We start from the raw sequence: 22,788 nt of genomic DNA on the forward strand, positions 1-22,788 counted from the left end.
ATTTCAGTATTAAAGCCTGTATTTGAAAAGCAAAACTTAAAAATATTCTCCTGTATTTTTTTCCAAAAATTTTTATGATCTTAAGAGGGACTTTTTATACTAGACACAAAGAAAAATCAGCCTAAAATAATTACTGTTTGTTTGTCATCTAAGAAATCCTTCTTAAACATATTTGGCATATTTGGCCAAGTGTCTGTAAAAAAAAAAAATACCCCAATGCAGCAGCTAATAAGACAGAAATTAATTTCTCTTTGATGTAATAGTTCAGAGTACGTAGATAGGCTTTGCTCCATGAAACCCTCACAGAGACCCAGACTAGTTGGGTAGCTTTGTCATCCTCAACATATAGCTTGCAAGGTTGCTCTGGATTTTTAAAATAAATAAATAAATAAATAAATTTATGGCTGCGTTGGGTCTTCGCCGCTGCGTGCGGGCTTTCTCTAGTTGGGGCAAGTGGGGCTACTCTTCGTTGTGGTGCACGGGCTTCTCATCGCGGTGCCTTCTCTTGTTGCGGAGCATGGGCTCTAGGCGCACGGGCTTCAGTAGTTGTGGCTCGCGGGCTCCAGAGCGCAGGCTCAGTAGTTGTGGTGCACGGGCTTAGTTGCTCCGCAGCATGTGGGATCTTCCAGAACCAGGGTTTGAACCCGTGTCCCCTGCATTGGCAGGCGGATTCTGAAGTTGCTCTGGACTTTAACTTTAACATGACAGTGTGAAGGAAGGTGAAGAGACAGTGATCAAACACACGTCCATTATTTTAAGGCTTATACCCAGAAGCAGCACACATTACTTACACGTACATTCCAGTGTTGGCAACTTAATCACCAAGCTGCAAGGGAGGCTGGGAAATATAACTTAGCTGAGTAGACATATCTAGGTCCCACCATTATTGTGGGAGAGAGAGAATGGAATCTGGTAGACAGCTAGCAATCTCTGCAATAGCTACATTAAAATTAGCAATTTCTCAGGGACTTCCCTGGTGGTGCAGGAAAAGAATAGGAAAGAACAGGAAAAGAATAGGAAACTAGAATGGTTAATGATGTTTATGCTTGGTAGTAATCAGGGAAATGCAAATTAAAACAACAGGGAGATACTAATATTTCATGTTCATCAGATTGGTAAATTAATATATTTGATAGCAAGTTATTGGAGAACATATGGGGAAATTGGACCTCTTACTCATCGTTGATGGGAATATGAATTGGAATAACCTCTGAAGTTTTCAAAGACATTTGGAAATACTTAAAATAGCAGCAGCTGCTGGTTGCTAGTTGCTTACCACAATGCCATTATCTGTTTTTCCCTTCTTCTTAGAAATAGAAACCCTAATTTTTAGTTGGGTCCATGGACTGCATTTCTCATCCTCTCTTGCAGGTAGGTGTGGCCATGTGACTAAGTTCTAGCTAAGTTCTGGTACAAAAATGTCTGCTCTAAAGAAATTTTTACATATCTATGCAAGGAGACATATTCAAGGATTTCAGTGCATCACTATTTATATCAATAATAGCAAATACAGGAAATAATCTGTCACTCAACAGGAAAATGAGGATATAAATTGTGGTTTATTCATACAGTGGGCCACTATACAGCATTTAAAATGAATGAACTGCATCTATATGATCTACATGGATCTCAGACATATATATGAAAAAAGTAGGTTTCAGAATGATACATGCAGTGTATTTTTTATATAAATTTCTAAAACATAAAACAGTAGTGAACATGTAAAAGCAAAAAACAAGCATGAGAAGAATACACACTAACTTTAAGATAGTGGTTATCAAACTTATGGTTACCGGGGGGATTGGGATTGACATATATACACTATTATATATAAAATATGTAACTAATAAGGACCTACTGTATAGCACAGGGGACTCTTCTCAATATTCTGAAATGACCTATATGGGGAAAGAATTTTAAAAAGAGTGGATATATGTATATGTATAACTGATTCTCTTTGCGGTACAGCAGAAACTAGCACAACATCTTAAATCAACTATACTCCAAAAAAAAAAAAAAAAAGATAGTGGTTATCTCTGTGGAGGTAAAGAGGGCACAGGTAAGGTAAGACTTCAGTTGTGGAGACTTCCCTGGTGGTCCAGTGGTTAAGACTCTGTGCTTCCAATGCAGGGGGCATGGGTTCGATCCCTGGTTGGGGATCCTGCATGCAACGTGACCAAAAAATCTGTAACATTCTTTCCTTTTTTAAAAAAAGTTGATATGAATCAAATATGGCAAAATAGTAATATCTTTAGGTATCATTTAATTTTCTGATATTTTCTATATGTTTGAAATAACTTACAATTAAAAGATTTTAAAATATTAGAGAAATACAATAATTGTAAACTGTTATGATCTTGAAATGTATTTCATAGGAAGATTCAAAAATCACAAACGTAGAAAACAAACTTATGGTTACCAATGGGGAAAGGGAGGGGGGAGGAATAAATTAGGAATTTGGGATTAACAGATACACGACTATATATAAAATAGATAAACAAGGACATACCGTATAGCACAGGGGACTATATTCAATATTTTGTAATAACCTATAAGGTTATAAATAATATATATAATCTCTGAATCACTTTGCTATACAGCTGAAACTAACGCAGCATTGTAAATCAACTATACTTCAATTAAAAAAAGAGTGCTTAACAGCTAACTTAGAGTGAAAAAGTAGAAGAGTGCAAGATAAAATTGATGAGACAAAAGATGAAAGAATGATCACTAATTGAAATAGAATTCAGAAGGAGCTGTGGGTTTTGGAGGAGAAGATGAAGCATTCAGCTTAGGGCTATTAAAATTCATGTTTTAGTTCTTTGGGAATATCCTAGTGGAGATATCAAGAAGGCAACTGGAAGTACACATCTGCTAAGGAGGCAGGTCACAGACTTCAAAGTCACTTTATGGCCATTGACATCACAGGAGTGGATGAGATGCTTGCTGCAGCTTGTTGTGTTAGGGATCATGCCCTCCTTTTCTGGTCTCAGTGCCTGGTGGCCAACATTCAGTAGACTCTAAGTAGTAAAAATAGGCCCAAATGCAAAGGCTAACATAGGCTCACTCCCAAGAACAACAAAAAGTTTTTTTTTTTTAATTTATACATAGGTATATAACTTTATCATCAAAACAATTTTTAAAATCCCACAACTATATAAACATTCTTTGGAAAACTTAAACTTGAAAGCAACATAGTATAAAAAGTAAACACAATATTTTCCTGTCTCCAACAATGTTTAAATTGTAAACAAACTTTAAAGTTTTTTTTTTTTTTTTTTTTTTTGCGGTATGCGGGCCTCTCATTGCTGTGGCCTCTCCCGCTGCGGAGCGCAGGCCCCGGACGCGCAGGCCCCGGACGCGCAGGCCCCGGACGCGCAGGCTCAGTGGCCATGGCTCATGGGCCCAGCCGCTCCGTGGCGTATGGGATCCTCCTGGACCGGGGCTCGAACCCGTGTCCCCTGCATTGGCAGGCGGACTCTCAACCACTGCACCACCAGGGAAGCCTGCAGCTTCCATTTTTTAAGATGCTTACATTTCCATCCTAATAAGTAGTAACTCAGTTACATGTTGTTGCCTCATTGTGACCCAGAAATGGTTCTTAATTCATTTTCATTAAGAGAAAGGATGTCTTAAACAACAAGGTCCTAATGTATAGCACAGGGAACTATATTCAATATCCTGTGATAAACGTAATGGAAAATAATGTAAAGAAAAGAATGTAAAAAATAATTTAGAAAATAAAAAGAAGGCTCAAAAATTAAAAAACAAGAGAAAAAATGTCTTGCTATAAATACAGGGATAGATTTCTCAAAAATAAAATTCAAAAGAATACACTTGGGATAAAAAACGTACTCATGTGATACTTCGTAATTCTCTCAGCAAATTTATGGATTTTTAAATTCTTTTATTTTAACGAATTTAAGTAAAGCAGTAAAGCATTGCTAAAAATTGTGTTAGATTACTTGGAATTTTCTTTTGCCATCTTCTGTGTATTTCTCACACTGGAATTTTCTTCCGTTTGAAGTATCTATGCAGAAATAAGAAAGGTAAACAAGTCAACCACTACACTTGGCCCTTGAGATTAGGAGACAGTCTTATTGGATTATTGATATACTAAAACAGGCCACGCTGAAATCTTTTGAATATGGAAACATATATGAGGAAAACTTTAAACATTAAGTAAAAATAAATTCAAATAATAAAGACTTAAGCAGGACAATAAATACCATAAGCAATGTAAAAAGGCAAAAGATCAAGTGGGAAAAATATTTGTAATTCATATTACAAAGAAGTAAGATCCATAAAATATAAAGAGTTTTTAGGAAAAAAATCTAAAAACAAAGTAACAACCCAGGAGAAAAATGTAGAAAATATTTTATTATTTTCATTAAAAAAAATTTTATCGAAGTATAGTTGATTTACAATGTTGTTTTAATTTCTGCTGTACAGCAAAGTGACTCAGTTACACATATATATTCATTTTTATATTCTTTTCCATTATGGTTCATCCCAGGACATTGGATGTAGTTCCCTGTGCTATACAGTAGGACCTTGTCCATCCATTCTATATGTAATAGTTTGTAACTACTAACCCCAAACTCCCAGTCCATCCCTCCTTTCCGCCCCTTGGCAACCACAAGTCTGTTCTCTATGTCTGTGAGTCTGTTTCTGCTTCGTTGATAGGTAGAAAATATTTTAACAGATAGTTTCAGCAAAAGAAATTTTTTAAATCAGCCTCACTGGAGAATTAAAACTCTACTGAGATAAATCATTTCTCACCTATTATATGGGCAAAAATTTGATATAATATTTTGTTGGAGAGATAGTGGAAAAATAGGCACATTGCTGGTAGAAGTACAAAAATGTATGAACTTTATGGAGAGGATTTGGTAATATATAGAAAATTTACATTGTATCTACCTTTTGTATTAGTTTCTGATTGCTACTGTAACAGAATACAATATCTTGTGTAACAAAATATCACAAACTTAGTGGCTTAAAATAACCCAGATGTATTATTTTACAATTCTGGAGGTCATAAATATAAAATGGGTCTGTAGGGCTACGTTCTTCCTGGAGACTCTAGGGGAGTATTTGTTTCCCTGTCCTTTTCTAGTCTCTGGAGGCCATCTACATTTCTGGGTTCATGGTCCCTTCCTCCATCTTCAAAGGCAGTAGTGTAGCAGCTTCTCTCCTCTCTGACCTGGCTCCCTCTTATGAGGACCCCTGTGATTACATCCACTCACCCATAATTTGGGGTGAAAGTAAGGAGGTCCTTAACTTAGTCATATTTATAGAGTTCCTTTTGAATGTAAAGTAGTAGTTTCCTGGGGTTAGGATGTCCACATCTTTGGGGGGCCCCTGTTCTGTCTACCACACCCTTTGACCTAGCATTTCCACTTCTAGGAATCTATCCTACAGATAACATCTGCGTGTATTAGGATATCATTGCTCATAATAAATAGCCAAAGATTGGAAACAATGCAAGTGTCTGGTAATAGGGGACTGGTTTAATAAACAGTGGGGTATCTACAAAATACAATACAGTGAAGCTGTAAAAGAGAATGAGGAAGATCTCATTGTATTGGTATGTATAGAGACCTCTAGGATATATTGAAAAGCGAAAAAAGAAAGGAACTGAAAAGTTTATATATTATTCTACCTTTTTTATAAGGGAGAAAATACGTTTTGCTTATGTCATAAATAAATGCTGGATTGAAGCATAGAAAATGAGTATGAGGGGGACTGGAGAAGTAGCTGAGACATCACAGTGAATTTTTTTGTTTTTTGAATCAGGAGAATATGTAGTAAAAATAAGAACTCATGAACTAGACAGCTTTATTTTCTAGACAAATGTTTATAAGGCTTAACTTTAAGGAGGCTGTGAGCCACTGGCCTGCCACCAAAGTGCCTGAAGTTTCTAATTTGAGTCCTTGACCTCAACTAAGGGGTTATGTTCAGTGGTTCCTAGTTAAAATGTAAATGTGTAACCTGTCAATGCAGATAATTATCCATTTATAATTTAATATACTTGAGAATCTAAAGTTTTGTTCATTAGTTTCATGGAATACTCAGGAAAGTTCTGTTGGAAGCTGGGGGGTTGGGCAATGTCACAGTCATGGGCCACAGTATGTTCTAGGAGTGGGTCCTTGGGCAAATAAGGAGCTACATGAAAGCACTTGACTGCTTGGGGCTTGGTAATAGGGTGAAAGATCTCAAATGCAAGCTTTATCTAAGAGATACTTTTACCTATGCGTTAGTTTTTGGTTTAGCCCTGTCTGGAAAACCATGCTTTTATCTTTTGTTTTCCCCTAATCTTTAAAAATTTTTTTTATTTTATTGAAGTGTAGTTGATTTACAATGTTGTGTTAATTTCTGTTGTACAGCAAAGTGATTCAGTTATACATATATATATATATTCTTTTTCATATTCCTTTCCATTGTGGTTTATTACAGGGTATTGAATATAGTTCCCTATGCTATACAGTAGGACCTTGTTTATCCATTCTATATATGATAGTTTACATCTGCTAATCCCAAACTCCCAATATATCCCTCCTCCAACCTCCCTCCCCCTTGGCAACCACAAGTCTGTTTTCTATGTCGGTGAGTCTGTTTCGTAGATTAGTTCATTTGTGTTGTATCTTAGATTCCACATATAAGTGATATCATATGGTATTTGTCTTTCTCTTTCTGATTTACTTCATTTAGTATGATAATCTCTGGGTCCATCCATGTTGATGCAAATGGCATTATTTCATTCTTTTTTATGGCTGAGTAGTATTCCATTGTTTATATGTACCAAATCTTTTTTTTTTAATATCTTTATTGGAGTATAATTGCTTTACAATGGTGTGTTAGTTTCTGCTTTATAACAAAGTGAATCAGGTATACATATACATATATCTCCATATCTCCTCCCTCTTGTGTCTCCCTCCCACCCTCCCTGTCCCACCCCTCTAGGTGGTCACAAAGCACTGAGCTGATCTCCCTGTGCCATGCGGCTGCTTCCCACTAGCTATCTATTTTACATTTGGTAGTATATATAAGTCCATGCCACTCTCTCACTTCATCCCAGCTTACCCTTTCCCCTTCCCGTGTCCTCAAGTCCATTCTCTATGTCTGCGTCTTTATTCCTGTCTTGCCCCTAGGCTCTTCATAACCTTTTTTTTTTTTAAAAAATTCCATATATATGTGTTAACATACCGTATTTTCTCTCTTTCTGACTTATCTCACTCTGTATGACAGACTCTAGGTCCATCCACCTCACTACAAATAACTCAATTTGTGTTAACATACCGTATTTTCTCTCTTTCTGACTTATCTCACTCTGTATGACAGACTCTAGGTCCATCCACCTCACTACAAATAACTCAATTTCGTTTCTTTTTATGGCTGAGTAATATTCCATTGTATATATGTGCCACATCTTCTTTCTCCATTCATCTGTTGATTGACACTTAGGTTGCTTCCATGTCCTGGCTATTGTAAATAGAGCTGCAATGAACATTGTGGTACGTGTGTACCACATCTTCTTTATCCATTCATCTGTCGATGGTTGTTTCCTTGTCTTGGCTACTGTGAATAGTGCTGCTATGAACATAGGGGTGTGTGTATCTTTTTCCTTTTTTTTTTTTGCAGTACGCGGGCCTCTCACTGTTGTGGCCTCTCCCGTTGCGGAGCACAGGCTCCGGACGCACAGGCTCAGCGGCCATGGTTCACGGGCCCAGCCGCTCTGCGGCATGTGGTATCTTCCTGGACCGGGGCACGAACCCATGTCCCCTGCATTGGCAGGCGGACTCTCAACCACTGCGCCACCAGGGAAGCCCTGTGTATCTTTTTGAATTATAGTTTTGTCTGGATATATGCCCAGGAGTGGGATTACTGAATCATATGGTAATTCTATTTTTAGTTTTCTGGGGAACCTTTATACTGTTTTCCATAGTGGCTGCACTAATTTACATTCCCACCAACAGTGTAGGACGATTCCCTTTTCTCCACACCCTCTCCAGCATTTGTTATTTGTAGACTGTTTAGTGATGGCCATTCTGACCGGTGTGAGGTGGTACCTCATTGTAGTTTTGATTTGCATTTCTCTGATAATTAGCAACACTGAGCATCTTTGTATGTGCCTATTGGCCATCTGTATGTCTTCTTTGGAGAAGTACCTATTTAAGTCTTCTGCCCATTTTTTGATTGGGTTGTTTGTTTTCCCCCAATCTTTTATATTGAAAAATTTCAAACATATTTGGCTGTACTGTGTAACATCATGAAATTTCACTCCTAAAGTGTCAGCATGAACCTGCTAAGAATGAGGATATTCTCTAGTATAAATATATTACCGTTATTACAACTTAGGTACCATCTGATATTCAGTTAATATTCAGATTTCTCTAATTGTTTCAACAAATGTCTTTTATAGCTTTAAAAAAAGGTATAGTGAAAGATCCCACATTGTTATGTCTCTTTAGTTATTATTTTTTAAATCTAGAGTAGTCCCTCACTTTTAATTTTCTTTTTATTACATTAAGTTTTTAAACAGTCCAGGCTACTTTTCTTATAGTATGTCCCACATTCTGTGTTTATCTGCTTGTTTCCTCATGGTGTCACTTAACCTGTTCTATCGCTTTTCTTTTCTATAAACTTGATGTAAGTCTAGAGGCTTGATTAGATTTAGGTTAAATATATAATGTCCGCTTGTCCCATTATTAGTGATGCGACATTTGGTCACTTGGTTAAGGTGGTGATTGCCAGTTCTCTCTATCATTTTCTCCGTTGTTGTTACAAGTAATCTGTGGAGTGATGCTTCAGCACTGTGCAAATATTCCTTCACCCATTGAGTAAGCATACATTTAACTGCCTTATCTGGCTTGCCCTGATGTGGAGTTGATTCATATTCATAGGCTCAGGACCAGAAGACACCTCCATCTAGATCAGTGGTTCTCAACTGATCTAGAGTTGATTTTGCCCTCAGGGGATATTTGTCAGTGTCTGGAGATATTTTTGGTTGTCATAATTGGAAGGGGTACGTGCTACTGGCATCAAGTGGGTAGAGGCCAAGGATGCTGCTGTGCACCCTTCAATGCACAGGAAAGCCCCCACAAAGAATTTCTGGTCCAGAATGTGAATAATTTCACTGTTAAGAAACTTTGATTTAGATGTATAATTAAGCTTCTCTCTCATACACAGTTCATTGACCTTTTTGGAGAAGCTAATAAAGTTTTAGAGCCTATCTTCAGCAATGGTAGAAACCAAGCAGATGTTAGATTCCATCAGATTTTTCCCGTGTTTCAAACCAGGCAGATTTTTCTACCCACCTGTTCTGTCTTTCCATTTCTGTTTAGGTGTCTTCTCTAGAAGGATTTAAATTGTTTTCCTCTACTCTCAAGAAATTAATAAAATAAGGATGAAAAAACCCCTAGAATTAATACATTGAAGCATTTTTGTCTGCTTTTATGTTTCCTAGAAGATTTTGGAATGTCATCGTAAAAGCCCCAGGGCCAGGGAAGAGAAAATGGAGAAAGAGAAATATCAAGTTAAGAATTCACTGTTACAGAAATGGCCCAGAGAGAGTAGCCAGAGTTCAAGAAGGGGCAGGGGAGTGCAGAGGGCATTTCCACTCTCACACCTGTAAGTTATTAATGACCTTTGAAGTGATTGTTGATGGAAGCACTTGTACATTTGAGCTGCTTCATGTGTATACTTAGTGTATTCAGAGAACTGCCTGGCTTCTGGAGCCCTGAAATATCTTCAAGGTACATCAGAGATCAAACGGCAAAATCCATGACTTGGGAATATCATGTAGCCATGTGACATGTGGAAGGATCCAGAGTATGAGAACTGATGCCTAAATAACTACACTGTATATTTTTAACTCAGAGATTTAATATTGCTTTTATAACTTTTAAAATAGCAATCTCAGAAAATAATGTTCCACAGTTTCAAGATAAGGTAATAAGAGGTAAAGTTTTTACACATTTATTTTAGGTTCCTATTCTTAAAAGATTAGAACATAATTACCTTATTTTCATACAAATTGTCATTTGGTAGTTTATACAGCATTTGGTTTAGGTTTTGAACTCCTGGGCCAAGGACATTGCCCTTCCCTGTTGAGAACTGAATCAACAGTTTTGTTTGTATTTAACAAATACGGAATTACTTCAAGTTCAACTTTCCTCTCCTGTACCGTGGAGCTAGTACATGAATGCTTTCAGCAGCTGTAGTTACATTTTTGGAGGAAGCAGCAAAATACATAGGTCTTTGCTTTTATTTTTTTCCTATCAGTATTTCTTAAAATTATTTTTCATGTTTATTCATTAACATATCTTTCTAAGTGAAATAACATAGCAGCTGTTGGCATGACACGGTATTAAGAAACAATTATAAAGAATTCAATGGAGGACTTCCCTGGTGGTGCAGTGGTTAAGAATCCGCCTGCCAATGCAGGGGACATGGGTTTGATCCCTGGTCCGGGAAGATCCCACATGCCGCGGAACAGCTTATCCCATGCGCCACAACTACTGAGCCTACGCTCTAGAGCCCTTGAGCCACAACTACCAAAGCCCATGCACCTAGAGCCTGTGCTCTGCAACAAGAGAAGCCACCACAATGAGAAGCCCGTGCACCACAACAAAGGGAACCCCCCCACCGCAACTAGAGAAAGCCTGTGTGCAACAACGAAGACCCAATGCAGCCAAAAATAAATATATTTATTTATTTTAAAACAAATTCAGTGGAAAATTATAAAACATGATTTATTTCCAAAGTATAATTTTTACTCCTTATTAGTAAGCAAACTGTTTTAGGTAGATAGCTTGATTAGAAATTAGGAATTGTAACTTAAGTATTTAATTCTATCAATCATTATTTACATTTTTCCTGTACTTGCTCAATTTCTACAAAATGTGAAAACTTGAAGAAAAAGATGTGACAATATATATCATTATTCTTTTACTTATAAATGAGAAGAGGGTATAAGAAAGGGGGGTAGGAAGATGGTGAGAGTAATTAAAAAAATTTTTTTTATTTTTTGGGGATGAGCCCTTTACTTTTTTTTAACATCTTTATTGGAGTATAATTGCTTTACAGTGGTGTGTTAGTTTCTGCTTTATAACAAAGTGAATCAGTTATACATATACATATGTTCCCATATCTCTTCCCTCTTGCGTCTCCCTCCCTCCCCCCCTCCCTATCCCACCCCTCCAGGCGGTCACAAAGCACGAAGCTGATCTCCCTGTGCTATGCAGCTGCTTCCTACTAGCTATCTACCTTACGTTTGGTAGTGTATATATGTCCATGCCTCTCTCGTGCTTTGTCACAGCTTACCCTTCCCCCTCCCCATATCCTCAAGTCCATTCTCTAGTAGGTCTATGTCTTTATTCCCGTCTTACCCCTAGGTTCTTCATGACATTTTTTTTCTTAAATTCCATATATATATGTGTTAGCATACGGTATTTGTCTTTCTCTTTCTGACTTACTTCATTCTGTATGACAGACTCTAGGTCTATCCACCTCATTACAAATAGCTCAGTTTCGTTTCTTTTTATGGCTGAGTAATATTCCATTGTATATATGTGCCACATCTTCTTTATCCATTCATCCGATGATGGACACTTAGATTGTTTCCATCTCCGGGCTATTGTAAATGGTGCTGCAATGAACATTTTGGTACATGACTCTTTTTGAATTATGGTTTTCTCAGGGTATATGCCCAGTAGTGGGATTGCTGGGTCATATGGTAGTTCTATTTGTAGTTTTTTAAGGAACCTCCGTACTGTTCTCCATAGTGGCTGAACCAATTCACATTCCCACCAGCAGTGCAAGAGTGTTCCCTTTTCTCCACACCCTCTCCAGCATTTATTGTTTCTAGATTTTTTGATGATGGCCATTCTGACTGGTGTGAGATGATATCTCATCGTAGTTTTGATTTGCATTTCTCTAATGATTAATGATGTTGAGCATTCTTTCATGTGTTTGTTGGCAGTCTGTATATCTTCTTTGGAGAAATGTCTATTTAGGTCTTCTGCCCATTTTTGGATTGGGTTATTTGTTTTCTTGGGATTGAGCTGCATGAGCTGCTTATAAATTTTGGAGATTAATCCTTTGTCAGTTGCTTCATTTGCAAATATTTTCTCTCATTCTGAGGGTTGTCTTTTGGTCTTGTTTATGGTTTCCTTTGCTGTGCAAAAGCTTTGAAGTTTCATTAGGTCCCATTTGTTTAATTTTGTTTTTATTTCCATTTGTCTAGGTGGTGGGTCAAAAAGGATCTTGCTGTGATTTATGTCATAGAGTGTTCTGCCTGTGTTTTCCTCTAAGAGTTTGATAGTTTCTGGCCTTACATTTAGGTCTTTAATCCATTTTGAGCTTATTTTTGTGTATGGTGTTACGGAGTGATCTAATCTCATACTTTTACATGTACCTGTCCAGTTTTCCCAGCACCACTTATTGAAGAGGCTGTCCTTTCTCCACTGTACATTGCTGCCTCCTTTATCAAAGATAAGGTGACCATATGTGCGTGGGTTTATCTTTGGGCTTTCTATCCTGTTCCATTGATATATCTTTCTGTTTTTGTGCCAGTACCATACTGTCTTGATTACTATCGCTTTGTAGTATAGTCTGAAGTCAGGGAGCCTGATTCCTCCAGCTCCGTTTTTCGTTCTCAAGATTGCTTTGGCTATTCGGGGTCTTTTGTGTTTCCATACAAATTGTGAAAATTTTTGTTCTAGTTCTGTGAAAAATGCCAGTGGTAGTTTGATAGGGATTGCATTGAATCTGTAGATTCCTTTGGGTAGTAGAGTCATTTTCACAATGATGATTCTTCCAATCCAAGAACATGGTATATCTCTCCATCTATTTGTATCATCTTTAATTTCTTTCATCAGTGTCTTATAATTTTCTGCATACAGGTCTTTTGTCTCTTTAGGTAGGTTTATTCCTAGATATTTTATTCTTTTTGTTGCAATGGTAAATGGGAGTGTTTTCTTGATTTCACGTTCAGATTTTTCATCATTAGTGTATAGGAATGCTAGAGATTTCTGTGCATTAATTTTTTATCCTGCTACTTTACCAAATTCATTGATTAGCTCTAGTAGTTTTCTGGTAGCATCTTTAGGATTCTCTATGTATAATATCATGTCATCTGCAAACAGTGACAGCTTTACTTCTTCTTTTCCAATTTGGATTCCTTTTATTTCCTTTTCTTCTCTGATTGCTGTGGCTAAAACTTTCAAAACTGTGTTGAATAAGAGTGGTGAGAGTGGGCAACCTTGTCTTGTTCCTGATCTTAGTGGAAATGCTTTCAGTTTTTCACCATTGAGAATGATGTTGGCTGTGGGTTTGTCATATATGGCCTTTATTATGTTGAGGAAAGTTCCCTCTATGCCTACTTTCTGGAGGGTTTTTAATCATAAATGGGTGTTGAATTTTGTCAAAAGCTTTCTCTCCATCTATTGAGATGACCATATGGTTTTTCTCCTTCAGTTTGTTAATACGGTGTATCACATTGATTGATTTGCGTATATTGAAGAATCCTTGCATTCCTCGTATAAACCCCACTTGATCATGGTGTATGATCCGTTTAATGTGCTGTTGGATTCTGTTTGCTAGTATTTTGTTGAGGATTTTTGCATCTATGTTCATCAGTGATATTGACCTGTAGTTTTCTTTCTTTGTGACATCCTTGTCTGGTTTTGGTATCAGGGTGATGGTGGCCTCATAGAATGAGTTTGGGAGTGTTCCTCCCTATGCTATATTTTGGAAGAGTTTGAGAAGGATTGGTGTTAGCTCTTCTCTAAATGTTTGATAGAATTCACCTGTGAAGCCATCTGGTCCTGGGCTTTTGTTTGTGGGAAGAGTTTTAATCAGAGTTTCAATTTCAGTGCTTGTGACTGGTCTGTTCATATTTTCTATTTCTTCCTGATTCAGTCTTGGCAAGTTGTGCATTTCTAAGAATTTGTCCATTTCTTCCAGGTTGTCCATTTTATTGGCATAGAGTTGCTTGTAGTAATCTCTCATGATCTTTTGTATTTCTGCAGTGTCAGTTGTTACTTCTCCTTTTTCATTTCTAATTCTATTGATTTGAGTCTTCTCCCTGTTTTTCTTGATGAGTCTGGCTAATGGTTTATCAATTTTGCTTATCTTCTCAAAGAACCAGCTTTTAGTTTTATTGATCTTTGCTATCGTTTCCTTCATTTCTTTTTCATTTATTTCTGATCTGATCTTTATGATTTCTTTCCTACTGTTAACTTTGGGTTTTTTTGTTCTTCTTTCTCTAATTGCTTTAGGTGCAAGATTAGGTTGTTTATTCGAGATGTTTCCTGTTTCTTAAGGTAGGATTTTATTGCTATAAACTTTCCTCTTAGAACTGCTTTTGCTGCATCCCATAGGTTTTGGGTCATCATGTCTCCATTGTCATTTGTTTCTAGTTTTTTTTTAAATTTCCTCTTTGATTTCTTCAGTGATCACTTCGTTATTAAGTAGTGTATTGTTTATCCTCCATGTGTTTGTATTTCTTACAGATCTTTTCCTGTAATTGATATCTAGTCTCATAGCGTTGTGGTCGGCAAAGATACTTGATACAATTTCAATTTTCTTAAATTTACCAAGGCTTGATTTGTGACCCAAGATATGATCTATCCTGGAGAATGTTCCATGAGCAGTTGAGAAAAATGTGTATTCTGTTGTTTTTGGATGGAATGTCCTATAAATATCAATTAAGTCCATCTTGTTTAATGTATCATTTAAAACTTGTGTTTCCTTATTTATTTTCATTTTGGATGATCTGTCCATTGGTGAAAGAGGGGTGTTAAAGTCCCCTACTACACACGTGTTACTGTCGATTTCCCCTTTTATGGCTGTTAGTATTTGCCTTATGTATTGAGGTGCTCCTACGTTGGGTGCATAAATATTTACAATTGTTATATCTTCTTCTTGGATCGATCCCTTGATCATTATGTAGTGTCCTTCTTTGTTTCTTCTAATAGTCTTTATTTTAAAGTCTATTTTGTCTGATATGAGAATTGCTAGTCCAGCTTTCTTTTGGTTTCCATTTGCATGGAATATCTTTTTCCATCCCCTTACTTTCAGTCTGTATATGTCTCTAGGTCTGAAGTGGGTCTCTTGTAGACAGCATATATAGGGGTCTTGTTTTTGTATCCATTCAGCCAGTCTGTGTCTTTTGGTGGGAGCATTTAGTCCATTTACATTTAAGGTAATTATTGATACGTATGTTCCTATTCCCATTTTCTTAATTGTTTTGGGTTTGTTATTGTAGGTCTTTTCCTTCTCTTGTGTTTCTTGCCTAGAGAAGATCCTTTAGCATTTGTTTTAAAGCTGGTTTGGTGGTGCTAAACTCTCTCAGCTTTTGCTTGTCTGTAAAGGTTTTAATTTCTCCATCAAATCTGAATGAGATCCTTGCTGGGTAGAGTAATCTTGGTTGTAGGTTTTTCTTCTTCATCACTTTAAATATGTCCTGCCAGTCCCTTCTGGCTTGCAGAGTTTCTGCTGCAAGATCAGCTGTTAACCTTATGGGGATTTCCTTGTGTGTTATTTGTTGTTTTTCCCTTGCTGCTTTTAATATGTTTTCTTTGTGTTTAATTTTTGACAGTTTGATTAATATGTGTCTTGTCGTATTTCTCCTTGGATTTATCCTGTATGGGACTCTCTGCGCTTCCTGGACTTGATTAACTATTTCCTTTCCCATATTAGGGAAATTTTCAACTATAATCTCTTCAAATATTTTCTCAGTCCCTTTCTTTTTCTCTTTTTCTTCTGGAACCCCTATAATTCGAATGTTGGTGCATTTAATGTTGTCCCAGAGGTCTCTGAGACTGTCCTCAGTTCTTCTCATTCTTTTTTCTTTATTCTGCTCTGCAGTAGCTATTTCCACTATTTTATCTTCCAGGTCACTTATCCGTTCTTCTGCCTCAGTTATTCTGCTATTGATCCCTTCTAGAGTATTTTTAATTTCATTTATTGTGTTGTTCATAGTTGCTTGTTTCATCTTTAGTTCTTCTAGGTCCTTGTTAAATGTTTCTTGCATTTTCTCTATTCTATTTCCAAGATTTTTGATCATCTGTACTATCATTATTCTGAATTCATTTTCAGGTAGACTGCCTATTTCCTCTTCATTTGTTAGGTCTGGTGGGTTTTTATCTTTCTCCTTCATCTGCTGTGTGTTTTTCTGTCTTCTCATTTTGCTTATCTTACTGTGTTTGGCGTCTCCTTTTTGCAGGCTGCAGGTTCGTAGTTCCCGTTGTTTTTGGTGTCTGTCCCCAGTGGCTAAAGTTGGTTCAGTGGGTTGTGTAGGCTTCCTGGTGGAGGGGATAGTGCCTGTGTTCTGGTGGATGAGGCTGGATCTTGTCTTTCTGGTGGGCAGGTCCACATCTGGTGGTGTGTTTTGGGGTGTCTGTGGACTTATTATGATTTTAGGCAGCCTCTCTGCTAATGGGTGAGGTTGTGTTCCTGTCTTGCTAGTTGTTTGGCATAGGGTGTCTAGCACTGTAGCTTGCTGGTCGTTGAGTGAAGCTGGGTGCTGGTGTTGAGATGGAGATCTCTGGGAGATTTTCGCCATTTGATATTACGTGGAGCTGGGAGGTCTCTTGTGGACCAGTGTCCTGAAGTTGGCTCTCCCACCTCAGAGGCACAGCAGTGACTTCTGGCTGCAGTACCAGGAGCTTTTCATCCACACGGCTCAGAATAAAAGGGAGAAAAAGTAGAAAGAAAGAGTATAAAATAAAATAAAATAAAGTAAGGGAAAATAAAATAAATTTATTAAAATAAAAAATAATTATGAAGAAAAAAAATTTTTTTTAAAGTAAAAAAAAAAAACCAACAACGGACGGATAGAACCCTAGGACAAATGGTGAAAGCAGAGCTATACAGACAAAATCTCACACAGAAGCATACACATACACACTCACAAAAAGAAGAAAAGGGGAAAAAATAATAAATCTTGCTCTCAAAGTCCACCTCCTCAATTTGGGATGATTCGTTGTCTATTCATGTATTCCACAGATGCAGGTACATCAAGTTGCTTGTGGAGATTTAATCCGCTGCTCCTGAGGCTGCTGGGAGGGATTTCCCTTTCTCTTCTTTGTTCGCACAGCTCCCGGGTTTCACCTTTGGATTTGGCCCTGCCTCTGCCTGTAGGTCGCCGGAGTGCGTCTGTTCTTCGCTCAGACAGGAGAGGGTTAAAGGAGCCTCTGATTCGGGGGCTCTGGCTCACTCAGGCCGGGGGGGAGGGAGGGCCACGGAGTGCGGGGCGAGCCTGTGGCGGCAGAGGACGGCGTGACGCACCAGCCTGAGGCGCGCCGTGCATTCTCCCGGGGAAGTTGTCCCTGGATCCCGCGACCCTGGCAGTGGCGGGCTGCACAGGCTCCTCGGAAGGAAGGTGTGGATAGTGACCTGTGTTTGCACACAGGCTTCTTGGCAGCGGCAGCAGCAGCCTTAGCGTCTCCTGCCCGTCTCTGGGGTGCGCGCTTTTAGCCACGGCTTGCGCCCGTCTCTGGCGCTCCTTTAAGCAGCGCTCTTAATCCCCTCTCCTCGCGCACCAGGAAACAAAGAGGGAAGAAAAAGTTTCTTGCCTCTTCGGCAGGTCCAGACTCTTTCCCCGGACTCCCTCCCGGCTAGACGTGGTGCACTAGCCCCTTCAGGCTGTGTTCTTGCCACCAACACCAGTCCTCTCCCTGCGCTTGACCGAAGCCCGATCCTCACCTCCCAGCCCCGCCCGCCCCGGTGGGTGAGCAGACAAGCCTCTCCGGCTGGTGAGTGCTGGTCGGCACCGATCCCTTGTGCGGGAATCTCTGCGCTTTGCCTTCCGCACCCCTGTGGCTGTGCTCTACTCCGCGGCTCCGAAGCTTTCCCCCTCCGCCACCCGCAATCTCCGCCCGCGAAGGGGCTTCCTAGTGTGTGGAAACCTTTCCTCCTTCACGGCTTCCTCCCACTGGTGCAGGTACCGTCCCTATTCTTTTGTCTCTGTTTATTCTTTTTTCTTTTGCCCTACCCAGGTACGTGGGGGGTTTCTTGCCTTTTGGGAGGTCTGAGGTCTTCTGCCAGCGTTCCGTAGGTGTTCTGTAGATGTATTTCTGATGTATCTGCGGGGAGGAAGGGGATCTCCGTGTCTTACTCTTCCGCCATCTTCCCCCCTCTCACTTTTTCCTTCTTTATCTTATTTTTGAACTTGAGGAAAAAAAAAAAACTTACAAAGGTAGGAAAAGGCTGATTATTCTGAAGCTGTAACGGGGGTGGAGTCTGCATACAGCCTGACCTTTAGCACGGCGGTTAGAAGTCCTGCTCCGCCAACAGACAGCTCCACCAACCTCCAAGGGCATTGCTCCGAGGGGCCCCATCTTGCATTCTGCACAGCCATATAGTCCAGTAAAGCTTACTAAAGACAGGGTTTCAATGAGTTCTATATAATAGCATAGCCAGCAAGGTACACATATGCAAACCCTCAGTGGAGTTAGTGGAATTAAAATCAGGGAGAGTAGGACATAGAAGGTGTTTGCTCTTCTGTTTCCCTTTCTGTCAGCCCATTGCCTCACCTCAGATAGAAGAGTTGCTGATATGATTAGTCATACTCAACTGACCTAGTCACATAGAGAACGGGATCACTGTGCTTTTAAAAGATGATGCACAAAGCCTATATGAGGAAGATTTTGAATCAGTCCTGAAAAATCACAAAAGTAGGATTAAACAAAAATAGAAACATTCCTTATTCTTGGATAGGACCATTCAACATCATAAATAAGTCAGACCTCCTCAGGTTAATATATAAATTTAATGTAATTCCCCAAAAAGATATCAGCAAAACTTTTCCTGGCACTGGATCCTAAACTTCAAATGGAAAAATAAATAAGCAGGAATACCTATGGAAGTCTTCAAAAGGAAGATCAATGAGAGGGGGCTGGCCTTACCACATATTAAAAAAATATTATAGACCCTATAATTAAAACATTGTGTTGTTGATGCCTGACTAGATAGACAAACCAATGGAAATAGTTCCAAGTACACATGGAAATTTAGCATATGACAAAGGTAGCATCTTAAATCATTGAGGGAAAGGTTTAAATTAAAGTAGAAAATGGTGTTAACATTACTGGAGAGCCATTTGGAAAAAGTATGTATTTGGATTTATGTTGCCCTTAATTAACATTAAAATGTACTCCAAATAGATGAGTTATTTCGATGTACAAAAATGAAAATACAAGTTTAAGAAAAAAACATATGTCCATCTCTTTATAACCTGGACATGAGAAAAGCCTTTATATTATAATTTAAATTCCAGAAGGTCGATACATTTAAGTACTCAGAGTGAGGGCAGCTTGTGCCTAGAAATGGACAACTGGGATCACTCCACATGTGTGGGAATGTTAGTTTTCTAATGACAGAAATTAAACACACAGGCTGGTGCCGAGTTGCCCAGGCTTGTGCTGACAAGCCGTGCGGCCCACCTTTCCCAGACAAGATTGAGAAATGTTCTGCATCTTCCCATCTCCCTCTAATAAGAAACATCCTGCTTTAGAGCCAAACAAGGTGTGAGAGGAACTGACAGCTAGTTTTCAGCCCAAAATTTTCATGAGAAGTAAGTGTTCACCGCCTTGAGTGATGGTGTCACTCATCAAGATTGTTCCAGCACCAGTGACTAAATTTATAGTAGAGAAATCATGAGCTAGATCTAAAGCAAAAGAGCTCAGGGTTGAGCTTAAGTGGTGTGCCAATCTCATAAGGTGTGTAAAGGTGAGATAACCTTTGAATATACACCATCTGTTTCTTACTTCTTTTTAAAACCCTGTTACCATGAAAATTTAGTTGCTAAGACTAGCACCCATGAAAGGTCCACGGATGGAGATAGGAATCTCCCTTTCCAGTACAATGTGATAAGAGTTTCAGATTTTTTTTTTTTTTTTTTTCTTTTTTTCTGGCTGCACCTTGGCATGTGAGATCTTAGTTCCCCAACCAGGGATTGAACCCTTGCCATCTGCAATGGAAGTGCAGGGTCTTAACCAGTGAACCTCTAGGGAAGTCCTGAGTTTCAGATTTCTTGTTGTCTGGCCTGCTGAGATGTTTGCCATCTAAAAAGTCACTTAGTGGTTAAGTCCAATTACCTAGGGAACCAACTGATACCTAGAAACTGATACCAAGTGAAGCTGGGTGGTCCCCAAAGGAAAGTGAATACAAACTCAACAGTTGGTTTAATTGTATATTTTAGCCATGTCATAATCAGATTGTAGCCAGTATTGGACATATGCCTAGCAGTGACTAAGGATCCAAGGGGCAACATCAAGATAGGTGCCTTTTAGGCAGTGGTGTGTTGATAAATGTTTAACAGCAGATTCTCTGGGAGAGCGGGAGTGAGTGGGGCCATGATTTGTAGTGTTTTCTGGTTTCCATTGTGTAAATATTTCCACAGGCTGATTTCAAACTACTAGGAATTTAACAACTGTCTGGCAAGATTCCTGACAATTTAACAATTGATACTCCTAAGCTGGTTCTATCTGGCTCCAGCAAACTGTTGCTTACAGATACCATAGTTAAGACGTAATCAACAATTCAGAATCTTAAAGCAGCAAAGGTGAAGGAAAATATCTAGGAAAATTAAGAAATCTTGCATACAGATTGAAGTGTAACAGTGTATAGCACCAGCTCCTTGACTTTCCATGTCTTGGGCTGTCTCCTTCACACAATCATTACTTTGTTGATAGTCTTGAGTGAAGGCTGTTTTCTGCTTCTGGAGGATTCCTAAGAATTCTCAGGATGAGGTCTCTGGCAGGAACAGTCTTCCTGATTCAAGAGAGATTTATTTCTCCTTCATTAACAAACAAGGGTACAAGGATCAAAGCCACAGACTTTAACTGTTGTGTTAGTTGTTAATAGTGCCTGTAAGGTCCTTTCCACTGCTGTCAAGGGCAGTCTTTTTCTGATGTCTCTTTCAGAAGATGAAGCTTCTGAGTTTTAAAGAGTGAATAGGGTTGTTCTGAAGGACATTTTGGAAAAGCTACTCACATCTGTTGATACAATTGTATATTGATTCCACTCACATTAGATACCTAGAATAGTCAAATTCATAGAGACAGAGTAGAATGGTGGTTGCCAGGGGCTGGTGGGGGAGGGGAAAATGGGGAATTAGTTTTTGTTATTAATTAAAAAAAATTTTAATTTTATCTATTTTTGGCTGCGTTGGGTCTTTGTTGCTGCGCATGGGCTTTCTCTAGTTGCGGCGAGAGGGGGCTACTCTTCGTTGCGGTGCGTGGGCTTCTCATTGTGGTGGCTTCTCTTGTTGCAGAGCATGGGCTCTAGGCACGTGGGCTTCAGTAGTTGTGGCACACGGGCTCAGTAGTTGTGTCTCATGGGCTCTAGAGCACAGGTTCAGTAGTTGTGGCATATGGGCTTAGTTACTGCGCGGCATGTGGGATCTTCCCTGACCAAGGCTCGAACCTGTGTCCCCTGCATTGGCAGGCGGATTCTTAACCACTGCGCCACCAGGGAAGCCCTCTATTCTCTTTTCTATCTTTACAGTTTGGCCAGGATTTTGTTGCAGGCAGGTAGGATACGCTCTAGAAATATCCTTGACTATGCTTTAAAGTGTTTCCACCCCCATTGTAGGATTAAGATGGTTGCCAGACTATCTGGGCTATGGTAATAAGACTGGAGAGCTTACCTGCTGTGTTAATCAGCACTTCAGGAATGGAAGAGGGTGGGATCCTCTCTGGAAATATGACATACAATTAACTTAGAAGGGTATATCAATGATTACCTTGGGAGAGAACATGTTCTGGACAGTAAGGACATCGACAAATCTCCAGGGACTTTTTTAAGTCATAAAGTGTACTATGATTGTCCTTGATTGATAATGGTATTGAAACCTAGAAACAAAATAATTTGTTGACAATTATTGAACCAGTTTCAGTGCTTAGCAATTGGGTTATCTCAGTAATCTTTATTCATGAGATGGGAGCAATGAAGCAGAGCTGAGGAAGTCATTGGTAAGTGTGCATAACTTAACATAGCAAACCTGAAGTGACTATCTTTAGAAGGGCCTGTTGCAGGGTTGGCCTTGGCTGGATTTTTGGAGTGTTCCCCCTATTCCCCACTGATAAGGGTGGCCCACTATACTCAGACTGTGCAAACAATGTACAATGTTCAGTAATTTATGTGGAATGCCTGCTTTCTTTCTGGGAATCTGGAGTTTTGGTATGTGCTAGGCAGAGAGTACCTCCATGACTAGCCCTCCCAATAAAAACATTGATCACTGAGTCTTTAGTAGTCTTCCCTGGGCAGAAACATTGCACATATGCATTTTCATTGCTGGGGGAAGAGTATGCTCTGTGTGACCCCTCATGGGAAAGTGTTATGGGCTTCTCCCAAATTCATATGTTGAAGCCCTAATCCCTCAGTGTGATTGTATTTGGAAACAGGACCTTTATGGAAGTAATTAAAGGTTAGATGAAGTCATAAGGGTGGGACCCTGAACTGATAGGATTAGTGATCTTATAAGAAGAGACACCAGAGAGCTCTCTGTCTTCTTCCTTGCGCATACATTCATGGAGGAAAGGCCATGTGAAAACACAATGAGAAGGCAGCTGTCTACAAGCCAGGAAGAGACCTCTCTCCCCAAACTGAATCGGCCAACACCTTCATCTTGGACTTCTAGCCTCCAGAACTGTGAGGAAAAAAAGCTCTGTTGTTTAAGCTACCAGTCTTTGGTATTTTGTTGTGACAGCCCTAGGAAATGAATACAGCCTCCCTCAAGAAGGGCAACCTGTCTCTCAAATTCATAGACCAGCA

The 22,788-nt window shown here is 39.1% G+C and overlaps 1 long non-coding RNA gene across 1 annotated transcript; it reads left to right on the top strand.

Moving 5' to 3' along the window:
• Positions 1–1,339: 1,339 nt before the first annotated feature.
• On the top strand, positions 1,340–22,628 carry LOC141276992 (uncharacterized). Its single transcript, XR_012327487.1, has 3 exons — positions 1,340–1,371; positions 9,473–9,633; positions 22,551–22,628. It is a non-coding gene; the product is annotated as an uncharacterized lncRNA (long non-coding RNA).
• Positions 22,629–22,788: the final 160 nt, after the last annotated feature.

The sequence above is a fragment of the Tursiops truncatus genome, chromosome 18 (assembly GCF_011762595.2).
Source record: "Tursiops truncatus isolate mTurTru1 chromosome 18, mTurTru1.mat.Y, whole genome shotgun sequence".
NCBI lineage: Eukaryota > Metazoa > Chordata > Mammalia > Artiodactyla > Delphinidae > Tursiops > Tursiops truncatus.